Genomic DNA, 13273 nt, shown 5'->3' with positions numbered 1-13273 from the left:
TTTTAGGGAAAAAAATTTTTTAGAGAAAAAATATTTTTTTCTGTTCTTATTTTGTGTTGTGTGTATAGTATCTATTTTATATATTTCAAGAAATGACACTGAGTTTGGAAAACCATCAAAATACGAGAAAAGAAATCAAGTACAGAGCTATGAAAATCCATTTCACATGAGCACCATCATAACAATACTGGCATTAATATGGTAGTGATGGAGAATAAAAAAAAAAAGCCAAGAAGATATTTAAAAGGTTGAAGATTGAAACAGAAGATGTTTTAAATGGTGCATATTTTGGGGGCATCTGGGTGGCTCAGTCAGTTAAGCATCTGACTCTTGGATTTGGCTCAGGTCATGATTTCATGGTTTCCTGAGTTCTAACCCTACACTGGCAGCACAGGGCCTTCTTGAGATTCTCTGCCCCTCCCACTCACACTGTCTCTGTCTTTCTCAAAATAAATAAATAAATAAATAACCTTTAAAAAATAAAAAATAAAATGATACATAGTTTTAAGTGGCCTAGTCCAACATCTCGGTTTTACACATAAGAAACCTGGAGCTGGGTCTGGTTTATTATTGTGTTGGTTTAACAGTAAATGTTATCCTTCAAATTGTTTATCTATGCTCATCCAATTATTGATTTCTCTTTCACTTTGACAATGTCTATGCTGCACAAGAGGAGGTTGTATGGAACTGGATTAAGAAAAACAAAGCCCCAAACAGACTACTTGGAAAAAAATAAGATTTTCCTTGTAACATCTTCCACCTCTATGTATGCAAGAGTGGCAGCAGGGAGGGAAGTTACAAGTTTGATACAAGTCCAAGTGAGTGGTGATACTGGCCTACATAGTAGTGATACAGATTATATGGAAAGAAGGGATGGATTTGAGATGCAGTCTTGAGGTGGAAGGGGCAAATTTGCTGACACAATTAGATGAAGGGGAATTAAGGAAAAGAAGGAATCAAAGATGATAGGCTTCTCACCTCTGACATGAGCCATTATACTACTTGCTAAGACAAGAAGCCTGTAAGTGGAATAGTTTTGGCAAAGGGAAGAGCTCAATTTTACTCATAATTTAAGAAGTATGTATAGTACTAAGATGGAGAGATCACTTAAGTAGTTGATGGTTTAGCCTGAAGCACAGAGAGGTGGTTTTATCTAAAGCATCTCTTCAAGTGTCACTAACCTAATGGTATATGATTCAGACATACGGGTAAGTATGATCAGTCAAAAGAGAAAATGTAAAATGTAGATTGTTCTCCAAATGTAAAATTAATTAATTAATTAATGAAAATCACAGTGATGATGTTATCTTAATAATTATATTATTATTTTATACTAGTATTAGCACTGAATATTAATTTACATGCTCATAAAATTATAGTATTAACACTATTGATTTTAATTCTTATTAAATATTAAACCCCAATATTTGATATAGCTTTGTGGAAGGAAATTCAAGCCTCTGAAGACAAAGAGAAAATTTTTAATAAGATATACAGATAAGATTAATATATGTCAACTACAAAAAACCTAAGGAGACAGTGGGCTTACAATCAACAATCTGTTTCTAAAATAATCTGAATAAACTACAGCAAAACAAAAATTAGGTCTAAGAAAGAATAAAACTCTAGGCCTCAATACCTTCAGGTATACACATTTCGTAGTAGAAAAAAATCAAGAATTATATTTTACATTAGCTAAGATTTAATCCATTGTTAAAAATGAATAGTCATTATTGTATCTCATCTCATATTTATCAATTGTTTTACTAGAAAAACCATAAATTAAATGAGAAATTTACACATACAAAATGAAAGTGCAGAATTTGAACTACATCTCTGCCATGAAATACTTTATTGAAACATATGAAATCACCCCTATTTGACTATTTTGATCTACAAAACCTGGCAAAGAAATCAACAAAAAAGAAATATTATAGAGTTTGAAGACAACATTTAAAACTTCACTTTAAAAGTTGGGGCGCCTGGGTGGTTCAGTCGGTTGAGTGGCCGACTTCGGCTCAGGTCATGATCTCTCGGTTCGTGGGTTCGAGCCCCACATCGGACTCTGTGCTGACAGCTGGCTCAGGGCCTGGAGTCCGCTTCGGATTCTGTGTCTCCCTCTCTCTATGACCCTCCCCTGCTCATGCTGTCTCTATCTCTCTCTCAAAAATAAATAAAACATTAAAACAAAAACAAAAGTAATAAAGACAAAATCTCGACTTTGACCAAGCTTAAATTCTAGGAACGTAAATAAGCCTGACCTAATGGATGACAAAACAGATTAGAGAGACAGAGGAAGATAAAGTTTTCTGAATTTCTCAGTATTTCTGCAAGAAGTGTTGGCCTCCTGATATGTATATGATATAAAGACAGAGAATGTTTGCTTTCATTTCTCCCAGAAATACTTCACTCATCATATGCTATTAGCATTAGATTGGTGGCTGGTTGTCTAGTTTACTGATTTTATTGAAAAGGATAGTGAAACTTATCTCCCAGAGAGAGCTGAATTATTACAGCCCAGATTCAGTTCTTAAGGTAAACTCTAAAGTGCCAGGGAGACTGGAACATTATTTTTCTACATATTGACATAACCCCCCCCAAAAAAAAAGAAAAGAAAAGAAAAAATAGAAAAAAGAAAGGCCTAGAACAGAAAACATCTTTAAGTAAGAAAAGATTACACAAAGAGATTATATGACTGCTGGATAGATTTTATTTAACTAGATGATTATTGCTAAGACTAAAGTCCCTTATATTTACAAGGACACCTTTCCAGGAAGGGAGAAAGACAGCTGTCCCTTTCCTTTTTATAAGCAGAGAATAATATTTTTTCTTCAGCTTTTGCTTATGGGGCATCCAAGTATCATATAAAACAATTGAACTGGCACTTATCCCATTGCCCTAGGGATAAGGCCTAGAGCAAGTAGAGGGTCAATGAACTATTTACAGTGAAGTATTTCAGAATAAATCAGGTTTTGACCCAGAATACCTCATGTGATCATGAGAGAGTGAAACTGAAGAGACTCCACAAAGAATTTCTTTTTTTTTCCCTCTTTTTCTGATTCCATTCCTGCTAGGAACTGCAACCAACTTATACATGCCTTATAGAACAGATAAGTATGTCCTGTCCTCCTTGTAAGGGTCAAGGAGTTAACAGCTTCTTTGGAGCCTTCCAACACATTAGATAACAACTAAGAAGTGGTAAGGTAAGGTAAGGTCATCATGCATGTTTTCCAAGACCAGTCTCCAGATATTTTGACACCAAGGCCCTTGGATCCAGGGCATAAGTGACTTATGGAGAACACCTGAACACTCATTCTTGTTTTGACCAGTTTCTGGATGCCTAAGAGAAACATGCACCAGACCACACTCTTCAGTAAAACCCCGGACCTGAAGTAAAGATGAGACTCACTTTCTTTTCCTTTCTGAGTCTCTTAGACACTGTCTGTATCTGCACTCTAAATCTTCAATAAACTCTGTCTCACTTCCTCTTGGCTCATGCTTGATTTCTATTCTGCCCAAGGCCAAGGACCTTCTAGGTTGGTAGTGGAGGAACTCCTCTGAGTCATCAGATTCAGCCAGCCTACCTCAATCATTCAAAATAAATTAACGGGGTGCCTGGGTGGCTCAGTCAGTTAAGTGTCCTACTTCGGCTCAAGTCATGATCTCATGGTTCATGGGCTCGAGCTCCGCATCGGGCTTTAATGCTGACAACTAGCTCAGAGCCTGGAGCTTGTTTCAGATTCTGTATCTCCCTCTCTCTCTGGCCCTCCCCTGATCACGCTGTCTCTCTCTGTCTCTCTCAGAAATAAATTTTAAAAAAATTAAAAAATTTTTTAAATGTAAAAAAAACAAAAACAAAATAAAATTAACAAAGACAAATATTAAAACTCAACAGATAACTTTTTATCCAACAAAATTATGCATATCACTTAAACAGCTTTGAATTATTAAAAACAGGTAAGTCTCAAAAGATTCTCAAAAACAGATATTATACAGTTTTTCCCCTTACCTGAGTACAACATAGAATTATTAACAGACTTGCTTGAATAACTTTTGAAACATCAGCACAGTAGAATATGAAGTATATTTTTAAAAAATTCTTATATTTCAAACACTTTATTATGTAGAGTTTTTAGAGATATATACAAGTATAAGGAATTCTCATGTACCTATTATTTAGCCCCCAAAATATTAACATATAGGCAATCTTGCTCCTTTTATAACCAATCCACTATTTATCATTCATTAGGGATAATGAGGGTACCTACCTTCCCAGAAATGCTATTTATATAAGATGGGGTTACTATAGGTAGTACTGTACCCACCCCAGAGAAGAATTCTAGATACTAACTTTTCCTGTTTTCCCTGGCTTTCACAAAGCTGAGCCATGTTCCACCAGAAGCCATTACCATCGAGGTACCCAAGGATACATTCCTTCTGATAAAAAGTTATCCTTTTCTGATGCATGCAGTGAAGAGTAGAGAACTGAACAGTTATTTCCATTTCAGTCATCTTTTTATTTATGTAATTAACACAAGATTTTTTTCTTATATTTTTTGGTGTTAAAGGATCCTTAATCCTTGTTTACCTATAAAAGCCACTCTGCAGTAGTGCTAGGTTATTAGACAAAAGTGTTTAAAACATCAACCTTAGAAGCGCAAAGATAATAAAAATCCACATTTCTTATGTTGGAATAAATCCCTTCAGTATAATAATTTTACTCTCAACTTTTAAACTTAGTTGGTTTATAGAAAACATCAAACTGATAATAAATACTATTTATGATCCCACATACATGATAAACATTGTCTTGTATTTTTATTTAATATTTAATATATTAAAAGGGCTGTGAAACAATTCTTCTGGCCACAGGTCATATTATTTGTTTAACTTCCCTTTAAATAATATGTTTATTTAAAATAATCATACTATATGACTGTGGCTAATTTCATTGAGATTAGCACTTAAAATTCATTATAGAATAAACTACATACTATTATTCAAGTAATAAAGAAATGTAGGTCTAAAATAATATTACTTATAATAATCAATAACAGAGGAATTGACTCAAATATTCTGAAAGAAAACAAATGTCAAGCACAGCAACAAAAGAATGAGGCAAATAATCATTTACATCAAATCTATGACCTGGCTTTTGCAGCAGATTAAGTTTGTCACAACTCTAAATTAGTGGTAATTTATTATTGTGAAAAACAAAGCTGCATTGCAGAAACCACTAATAAGTTCTCTAATGCTCAGGGCATCAATCTCAAGAATTAAAATCTCAAGTCACAAGAACCAACATATTCATTTAAGTGACTTGGTCTCCATGCTTCATGAACTTTCTAACCAAGCACAATCAATTGAGCAAAGCAGTAGAATCAATGTACTTTCATACCAAATGGAGATTGATCATAATAAGTAATAGTTTACATGATATAAAAATTTATTAAATGAGTCTTTACCTGTAATCAGGTAATTAATTAACATTTAAGTTAACAACAATCTATAAGCCAATATCTTTTTATAGAAAACTTTTATACCAATCAGTTATTTCTCTTAAATGTTGCTTTGCTCAAAAAAGAAATAAAAGTGCTTTACAATTCACCCTGTTTTCCAGTCTTTATCTTCTCTACTCCCCCACCCTTATATCCTTTGTGTATCAAACCACAGCTTTTGTTTTCGTTGTTCCTGCAAAACACGCTGTGCTCTTCTATATCCAGTCTTCTGTAAGCTCCCTACTCCCACATCTGTCTTTGAAGACATTTAAGTCCTATAATTTTCCAATAAAACTTGTAAGATCTCTGTCAGATTTACACTCTCACAGTGTGCTCTTTTAGAGTTATAGGAGGCAGAAATCAGAGGCAAGTGAGATTTAGCTCTCGTTCCGGAAATGGTCTGATTCTCACAATTAACAACAAAAGATAATAAATAATCCAACATTAAAATAAAATTTCTCCTTATGAATAACATGTATCACATCTTGTAAAACTTATTTGAAACAAAACAAAACAAAACAAAAAAAACAAAACAAAACAAAACAAAAAAAAAAGCACAGGTTTGTAGAACTGGTCTACCCCACATCTTCACAATAGTCAATTTAAATCTGGGAAGTCTGAGAAGAGAAAGGGTGAGTTTCTGAAGGATCAGGGTAATTGAATCAAATATGTTCTCTTCCCTCACATCTCCCTATTGTAAGAAGCAGAAAATCTTTTACCTTCCAAGAGAATAATGTATAAAAATTCTACTGTAAGAGATGAATGGCATTTCTATTTCCATCTGGATATCTGCCTAAGCAGTGGCTCATTAATAACTTCTAAATAATTATGGTTAAAAAATTGCAAATAATAGTGTGTCTGGTGATGGACAAGAGATAGAGGGGTAAGAATTCACCCTTGGATTCAAGTCCTAAGAGGTTTGGAAGACAGATTCTGTGCTTAGATGAATGCTCAAGAATTAAAAACAATTGTTCAGCTCAGTTGCAGAGGGATAAAGCAAATCATGTATACTAATAAAATGAAGTAGATTGACACAAGCAGGAATCAGAGAAACAAATGACCAAATTTCACAAAGGTATTCAAATGGCTAAGGAAGTGTTATATAAACTCATGTCAGTATTTACTCTTGATATTTAACTGCCTATTTAGAAACAGGTTGGAGATTAACTTCATTTCAAGGGAATACATGCATTTCTTTTGAATCTTCATTTGAGAAATCTTTTATGCCTTTGATCTCCATTATAGGAAGTGAAGAAACTTAATTTTTAAAATATATTTATTTATTTTTGAGAGAGAAAGAGAGAGACAGAGTGTGAGTGGGGGAGGAACAGAGAGAAGGAGACACAGAATCCGAAGCAGGCCCCAGGCTCTGACCCATCAACACAGAAACCCATATGGGCTGAAACTCATGAACCATGAGATCATGACCTGAGCCAAAGTTGGACACTCAAACGACTGAGCCACCCTGGAGTAATGCCCTAGGAAGTGAAGAAACTTTTGTTGAATCCATAGGAAGTTGTTTTTTTTCCCCCTGGATTTTCTGAAATTGCTGTTTGAAGCAAACAGCAAATTTCTGAAAGCTAAAACAAAGTATTTTAGAATCTGATCTCCATTTCTCCATTTCACAGAGTCTCTAAACTCTGTGAAAAGACCTTTACCTAATGGAGCTAGTAATTTACTACTAAACACAATTCCCAATCATGGAAGTATTGTCTCATTTTCTAAATTTATCTGCAGTTGATTCTCACCTCCAGACTCTTTCTCACACCATTTTTTAAATCAGTGGTATGGATAGAGTGGGCAAGAAAAAAGTAGTTGCTCCCTGTACTATCTTTCTGTTGTTGCTATGATATGTTACCATAGACTTAGTGGGCTAAAACAACACAAAAATTTATTGTCTTACAGTTTTATAGAACCAAAGTTCAGAATGGATCTCAGTGAGCTAAAATCAAGGTGTTGGCAGGGTTACGGCTCTTTCTGGGTGCTTCGGAAAAGGGATTGTTTCCTCTTCTTTCAGATTGTTGGCAGAATTCAGTTTCTTGTAGGACCAACCTATCATTTATTTGCTGACAATAAACAGCAAAATAAATAAACAGAAAGCCATTTTCAGCTTCTGGAGGCTGCTGCATTTCTTGTCTGTGGCCTCCTAATCTGTACTCCTTGCTAGCAAAAGTGCTAGTTCCTCTCATGATTTGAATCTATCCTTCCTTTTCTTTAGTCTCATCTGTCTTACTTCATCTGGAAAAGAGTTCACACTTCTAAGGGCTCAAGTAATTAGATTAAGCCCACCCTGATAATTCAGGACAACTTCCTTATCTTCGGGATCTCTTTTCCAATCTAAGTACTATATCCACAGGTTCCTAGGATTAGGAAATGACTCTCTTTGGGGTGGGGGGGTGTCATTATTTTGCCTACCACAATGCTTGTGAATATATACTCCAAAAGAGGAAACCTTTTAACAGTATTAATATGTTGTCATGATAGTTGTTGATGCTATGATGAATATACATTAGAAGACCAACTATAGGGCGCCTGGGTAGCTTTGCTGCTTTGCAGACTCTTGATTTCAACTCAGGTCATGATCTCAGAGTTTATGAGTTCCAGCCCCACATCAGGCTCTGTGGGACAGTATGGAGTATGCTTGGGATTCTTTCTCTCTCCTTCTCTCTCTTCCCCTCCCCCACTCTTGCTGTTTCTCTCTCTCAAAATAAGTAAACTCAAAAAAAAAAAGAAGACAAATTATAAAAGCAAGAGTAAAATTTGTTCAGTACAGAATCTAACCAGAAGATAGAGCATGACACCCACAGAGCTGGTATTGATATATTTCTATGTGCTGGCTTCCCTGATACTCTTTATGGCATGCCTCTTTCTTCTTGCCTTTCTCGTCTCTTGTGGCATTTTCATCTTTTAATGTTCTAAGTACAAATTTTTATTTCAAATATCTGAAGCTATTAACGCTAAGAAAAGTTTTTTTTTAAATATTCCAAAACAATCCAAATCTGCCTGGAATACTAGTGTTGACCACCCTTTCTACCAAGAATTCACTGAGGTGTGTTTTTATGAATGAGAGGCTCACAGAATCATATGCAGTGTAGATGCCATTTTGATATGAGAAGATCGAGACCTTCTAACATGCCAAATGATTCCAAAGGTGAGAGGTGGTAGTCTATTTTTGGAAGTCTCTGAAATATAGTTGATAAAATAGGCCAAAGATACTAACGATAATCAGTATATGAAAAATAACAGTCCATAAGTACTCAGTAGGATAGAATAGGAAAGCAGAATAGGAAAGCAAGGTGTGTAGATGTGAGAAGAGAACCAAAAGAAGAATAAGAATGTATAAGTGCTACCTTTATTTCAAAGAAGAGGTAGATTTGGTCACTTTAGTTTGCTTTTATTGCAATTATTTAATGCTAAATTTTTGCTTGGTTCAAGTGCTGGTGAATTTAAATATTCTGTATTTAACAATGGATTGAGGTAAACACAGAATGTTTAAATTTAAATATTCCAGATTTAAAGGAATTTATAAGGTTAAAAATCAAAAATGAGAATTTAAACTATACAAATAGAAATTCATGATCTACAGTAAGTTATTTCAGTTACTTACTGAATTTATAAGGTTAAAAATCAAAAATGAGAATTTAAACTATACAAATAGAAATTCATGATCTACAGTAAGTTATTTCAGTTATTAAGCATCTTCTAAGGACAGATCATTTCACCAAGGTAAAAATGATGTCTGGAGAGGGAACCAATTCCCTGTTCTTATGGGCGATCCTTGCAATGTCTACTATTTCTCTTTTAAAGAAAAACTACTTTGTGCTTCAGTTTCCTTATAAAATTATAGACTTAGCGTCTTTACTACCTATTTTAAAAATTGATGGGGGGATGGAATGTGAAGATTTTAAATGGTCAAACAAATTCAGGATAAATTTTAACATTTATAATGCATGACAATAATAGCTATTATCCTCTTATAATTAGAAACGTCTTACAAAAATATCTTATCAACTGTTCCCCCCCTAATATCCTGTCCACTCCTTCCTTGAATGTTTATCCAGAGTTGAAAAATTTCTTACCACTTCCACATCATTGGTCTAAGCCATCATCACTGTTTGCTATACGGTTGGGAAAGCCTCTTGGTTGGTCACTTTGCTTCTACCCATATTTACTTTTATACATATTTTCCACAAAGATGTCAAAATAAAAACACTAAAACATGAATCAGATCATGACATCCCTCCCCATGACTTCCCATCATACTCAGAATAAAAGCCGAAGTCCTTGATATTGTGTACAAAGGGACCAAGCCAATATTAACTCTCTGACTTCACCTCTTACTGATCTCCATTATCAGTTAGCAGAACATTTTGTCTTCCTTGTTCCTCCTTGAGCACAACAGGGATGGCCCCACCACAGGACATTTGTACGTGTTATTCTCTTTGACTGGACTGGTCTTCTGAAAACATGACATGGTATCTCACTTCCCTCAGGTCTTTACTTGGGTCATCTTCTCAGTAAGATCTTACCTACCTTATATTATAGGACCTCAACCTTGTACTTGCTATTCCCTTGCTCTGCTATAATTTTCTCATTAGACTGTAAAACAATTTTTAAAACTATATATTTTATTTACCTTGTATAAATATATTTTTTCCTCCTTTCAAATCTATGCCTTATGAGAAAAAAAGTTTGCCTTTTTATTTGTAGCTGCATTCTCATCACTTAGAATAATGCTTCACAAAACGTAGTCACTCAATAAATATTTATTGAATGGTACTTGAAAGAAAATAAACATGAATCCATGAGTATTCTCATTTATAGCTCCTACTGTAAAATGAGACAAATTAAGGTAATCACTTCAGATTCCAAGCATCCTATATAAAGTAGCAACCTCCTAAAAACACATAAACTACTTTGCTCTCAATCATATCACTCTGTTTCCTATCTAAACCTTATCACAGTAAGAAACAGCTTGCTTAAATGTGCAAAGAATATCCTCAGGACAAAAATCTTACCTTTCTATTTCAAGCTATAACTTGAGATGTCAGACCAGTTCATGACATTACATAGAGCTCATCAAATGTTAGTTATATGAAGAAATAAGTATATATGAATGAATGAATGAATGAATGAATGAATGAATAGACTTTGTATCTCAAGTGCCCTCCTACCTTTCAGTGATGACAAGAGGGGAATAGCTTAGAGAGGAAAACAGAAAATGAGAAGAAAATGTACTCTCCGCAAATGCTCAAAAGAAAAAAAAAAAACATTCAAATTGAAATATAAAGACAAAACAAAAAAAGACCCAGTGAATGAAGCTCAGATATTTGCATCAAATTAAATGATTATATCTCCCTCCTGCACCAAGATAAACAAATGAACCTATCTGCTGTATAAACCACTAATGTATATATATGGACTTTTTGAGGTTTTCTCTTTCAATATTGTTAATGCTGTTCCAGTTTTCCTGATTTCATCTGTTTAAGAATGTACAGATTAGATGAGGCATGAAAAGGGCCAGGGTGGTATGGCCAGGAATTAGGACAAGTTCTGCATCTCACTGCCTTGGAGATGGTCCATGGAGTCAGTTAATGATCCTACTCTTGTGCTCCATTACTCACTTGTGTCCGCTTTTTTCCTATGACATTATGGCACAAGATTTGTAAAGGAAGAGAATACACAGTAAAATTAATTAATAACATCATGATTAGCAATTAATTAGAATGTTTGATTCTGAGTTGCAGTCTTAACTCCACCTATAAATTAATTCCTTTAGTAAGTCTGCAGTAAATGTATTAGCTATTACTCTTATTTAAAAATAACACATCAATAAACAAAGAAAAATGGATCTCTTTATTCTTTATTTGTTCCCTGACCAGTACCAAAATTACAAGTTCCTGTCAGAAAAAGACAGGTGGCTATTTGACAGACCGGTCTGCAATATCACCATTGCACAAAATTCTCAATCTTTTGATATACTTATCCATCACTGCCAAGCTCTGGAATAATGTGATTGCAGTAATAGAATGAAATGGTTGTGCTCTTGAAGCAGTAGGTGGCTTTGCCTAGTGTAGATGAATTACTGCCAAGGAATACATTGGTCATGCACAAAGTAACTGTATTTTGCTTCCTCAGATTTAGTTAAACTACACTCTGAATCAGTGGTGCTCAAAATTGGTCAAAAGTCCCATCACATATAGCAGTAATACCAATCCAAGTTTAACTCAGCTTGAAATTTGCAAACTGAAGTTAAAAGGGCACTTCTCAAAATGGGATTATTTTTTAAAAATTTCCCCTGGGGAATCTTTAAAGTATAGTTTAAATGTTTTTAATGTTTTACTAAACACTGTATGAGTAAATTGTTTGCCACTCCATTACTGTCATGTAAATTGAGCACTATTTATTTGTTATTTCAAAAAATGTAACAAATGCTTAGCAGGCACTAGGGAATTTTCTAGTGCCTGTGAACAAGGAGGATCAAGTCTTACCCCTTGAGAGGCTTATATCTTAATGAGGAAAACAGACGCTACACAGATTATAAATTTTTTTAAAAAGATATAATTTCAGTTGGAATAAAGCACTGCATGAAGACAAAATAATGGCTAAGAGTGACATGGGTCAGTGAGACCCAGTGAGAGAATGATTCACTTAGGAAGTGACATTTGTTTAAAGATCTAAGAAAATAAGGAACAGAGCCATGTAAATATGAAAAGGGAGACTATACCCTGATGGCAAGTACAAAGTTCTGTTGTGAAATGAACTGGACTTGCTGAAGGAATGACAAGGGCAGTATGATACAGCAGAATGTGTGGGGAGAAAAATTAGAAAGTGATATTGATGGAAAAGAGCTAAGACTATCTCTGTAGAGCCCATAATCTGTGATGGTCTACTGAAGGATTTTCTACAAGCAAGCTAAAACAAGTACCTTTCAGAAAGTGGGGTAAGAATGGAAGCAACTAGGAGATTCTGTTATCAGTTTAGAAAAAGAGACGATAATGGTGAGGAATATATGGACAGGCAGTAAGATATGTTTGAATTTGGATTTATTTTAAATGTAGTTCTAACAGATTTTGTCAATGTTAAGTATGCAAAAAGAGGACTTAATAATGACACTTGAATTTCAGGCCTTTTTATTTGGGTGAATAGTGATAACTTTGAGGGCAATGAGGAGGCCTATACAGGAGCAGATTTGAGATGGGAAATGCATATACATACAATACAGGCATACATTGGAGGTATTGTGGGTTTATTTAGTTAATAATGAATCACAATAAAGCAACTCAAATGAACATTTTGTTTTTCTGGTACAAAATAAAGCTATGTTTGACTACATTGTAGTCTATTAAGTGTGCCACACCATTATGTTTAAAGCAATGTGCATACCTTGATTAAAAAATACTTTATTGTGGGGCACCTGGGTGGCTCAGTCGGTTGAGCGACCGACTTCAGCTAGTGTCATGATCCTGGTCCATGAGTTCGAGCCCTATGTCTGGCTCTGTGCTGACAGCTCGGAGCCTGGAGTCTGCTTTGGATTCTGTGTCTCCTCTCTCTGCCCCTCCACCTCTTGTGCTCTGTCTCTCTCTCAAAAATAAATTTAAAAAATATTAAAAATTTAAAAAATACTTTATTGCGAAAATTTGCTAACCATCACCAGAGTTTTCAGCAAGTCATATTGTTTTTGCTGGTGGAAGGCCTTTCCCTGGCTGATTAGGATGGTGGTTGCTGAAGATTGGGGTGACTGCGGCAATTTCTTAAAAGAAGATAACAATCAA

This window comes from Crocuta crocuta, unplaced genomic scaffold (genome assembly GCF_008692635.1).
Source record: "Crocuta crocuta isolate KB4526 unplaced genomic scaffold, BGI_CrCroc_1.0 scaffold429, whole genome shotgun sequence".
In the NCBI taxonomy this organism is placed as follows: domain Eukaryota; kingdom Metazoa; phylum Chordata; class Mammalia; order Carnivora; family Hyaenidae; genus Crocuta; species Crocuta crocuta.
Note: the sequence above shows the minus strand (reverse complement) of the source record.